Genomic DNA, 2810 nt, shown 5'->3' with positions numbered 1-2810 from the left:
ACCTACAGGGTCCGGAGCCCCGTGGTACCCGGTAGAAGTACCTATTGATAACCCACCCTTCCCCATACCCTCCGTGTCCCTAAGAGAGACTGCTTGGTTTCTCAGGGAGTCTTCAGAGCCTTTCTCCCCTGCCTGGCATCTAACTCAGAACATCAGACACCTCCGTATGTAAACAACATCCAATGAGCACACCCCAAGAGCCACAGCCACCAAGAGCCCCCATCATGGCTTTCAGCCCTCCCTCAACTATCGGGGGACATGTGTGTTCTCTTAGACACTGACTGGTGATACTCAACAATTAAGGCGTTTGATCAGACAAGTGGCAGAGCCAGGAATCAAATCTGAGTTTGTCTACCTGTTCGTCTGCCTCATGGGACCAGAAATCTGTGCAAGGCCAGCTCTGGGAGGGACCTGGGTAGCTAGCTATGGGGCTGGTACCTTCCTCTCCAGGCTCTGGTTCCCCGGGAACAAGCCATAGCAGGGGAGGGCAGGAGTCCCCTTAAATCTTTTCTAGAACAAGACTGGGCAGGAAATAAGACACTAGGTGAAAAAATGAGGACATTTGCCATAAGCTTGAGAAATGTATTGGAGTTCTGCTCTGAGGTTTAAACAGTTCTGGTCTGAAACCTGGCTTTTCATTTCCTCTCAGCTTTTTAGCACAGAAGTGTATTTCGGGGTCAGCGAGATGGTTGAGAGGGTAAAGGTGCTTACCGCCAAACCTGATAACCTGAGGACAGACATGGTGAAGGAGAGAACTAACTCCCACAAGCAGTCTGCTGATCACCACACATATGGCATGTATGCATGCATGTACACATATAACACACACAAATAAACAAACTATTTTGTTAACGCATTTCAGGCTGGAGAAATGACTTGGTGGCTAAGAGTATCTGTTGCTCTTGCGAAGGACCCAGGTTCGGTTCCCAGCACACATATGGCAGTTCACAGCCACCTGCCACTCCAGTTCCAGAAGATCCAACACTTTCTCATTTCCACAGACACTGCCTGCACATGGTGCACAGACATACATGCAGGCAAAACACTCATACCCATAAAACAAAAATAAATAGATTTTTTTTTCAAAAGTATAGCTACCCAGAGCATGGTGGTACACACCTATAGTTCCAGCATTTTGGGAGCCAGAGGCAGGCAGATCTGTGTGTTTGAGGCCAGACTGGTCTACACAGTAAATTCCAGGCCATTTGAGAGAAGAATATATAGTGAGACCCTATCTCAGCTGCTCTTCCAGAGGTCCTGAGTTCAATTCCCAGCAACCATACGGTGACTCACAACCATCTATAGTGAGATCTGGTGCCCACTTCTGGTGTGCAGGCATACATGCAGGCAGAATACTGTATACTGTAACAAATAAGTAAATCTTAAAAGAGAGAGAGAGAGAGAGAATGGAAGGAAGGAAGGAAGGAAGGAAGGAAGGAAGGAAGGAAGGAAGGAAGGAAGGGATGAAGGAAGAGATAGAGAGAAAGAAAGAAAGAAAGAAAGAAAGAAAGAAAGAAAGAAAAAAAGAAGAGAGAGAGAGAGAAAGAAAGAAAGAAAGAAAGAAAGAAAGAAAGAAAGAAAGAAAGAAAGAAAGAAAGAAAGAAAGAAAGAAAGAAAGAGGAAAATCCAAATCAGGTATAGAGGCACATGCCTATAAAACTCAAGAGGCTGAGGCAGATGGATCAAGAGTACCAGGCTAGCCTGGGCTACAGAGTAAGACCTGTCTCAAAAGAAAATTTTTTTCAGACATGCAGGGAAACTCAAAGAGTAGCCCACAAGCCCAAAATGAACACTGCCCAACCTTTGCTTCAGCTGTGTGCTTTTCTAGGCCTTTGAGTATAACTTGCAGCCATCAAATCAACGCACTACTAAATATCTCAGCCTATTTCTTTTAAAAATAAGGACATGCTACTAACTCCAAACACCATTATTATACCTAAGAAATCATTTCCAAGGGTCTCCAAACATCTGGCTTCTCTGGACAAAACGTTATCCTGGGTTACATCACAGCGTGTCCGAGCTCTCGGGTTTCAAGAGTGTACCTACACTGATTCCGTAAAACATTGCAGTGCAACCATCTATCCTAAACTGTGTGCAGCCCACAGGCCGCAGACTGGATTCCTCTAAGCCCATCTTCAAATGTCTGTGGTTATCTCAGAAGTGTCCACTCAAGCTCTGTTTTGTTTTTGGTTGGTTGGTTGGTTGGTTGGTTGGTTGGTTGGTTTCTTGTTTGTTTGTTATGTTTTCCTGATTTACAATTTAATGGCTGTTCAGGCCTGGGCCCCTCATTTCTGCCACTCTTGGGTCTACTGCTCTGAGGTCAGAGCTTTGTGCTCAAAGGCATGGATGTGTGGGAGCTCTCAGGCTAAGTACTCACTGACCAGCTGGTGTCTCTGGAGCGGCGGCTTTCCCTCGACCTTAGCAGACACAACACTACCAGAAAGGTTGACAGTCGTGTCCTCCCCCTCCACGTGCTCTGCCTCCATCCAGGTCCCTGCTGCAACTTCTCTTGGAGTTATTTGGTGCTGAGTTTCATGGCTGCATTGGGGGGGCGGGGGATGAGGGACAGGGAGTTACAGCCCAGCATTCAAGCTGGGTTTTTTTTTTTGCTAGATCCCAGTCAGAAGTGCAGTTCATCTGACTGTGAGTCTACTGAACCTCTTCCGTCTGAAATGGTCACCATCTCATTGGTCATGATACTGGCTTTTTTGAAGAACTCAAGCTGGTGGTCTTGCAGAAAGCCCCACCTTCTAGACTTAACCTGACTGTCCCGTACAGGGCTATTTAACGTGTCATTTCCTCCCTGCACT

The 2810-nt window shown here is 46.4% G+C and overlaps 1 pseudogene; it reads right to left on the bottom strand.

Annotated features, from left to right (window-relative positions):
• Positions 1-2285: 2285 nt before the first annotated feature.
• On the bottom strand, positions 2286-2536 carry LOC128103998 (bolA-like protein 2; annotated as a pseudogene).
• Between the last annotated feature and the right edge of the window lie 274 nt (positions 2537-2810).

The sequence above is a fragment of the Peromyscus californicus genome, unplaced genomic scaffold, assembly GCF_007827085.1.
Source record: "Peromyscus californicus insignis strain IS unplaced genomic scaffold, ASM782708v3 Scaffold_11__1_contigs__length_118956290, whole genome shotgun sequence".
NCBI classification, from domain to species: domain Eukaryota; kingdom Metazoa; phylum Chordata; class Mammalia; order Rodentia; family Cricetidae; genus Peromyscus; species Peromyscus californicus.
This window is presented reverse-complemented; position numbering and strand designations above follow the sequence as displayed.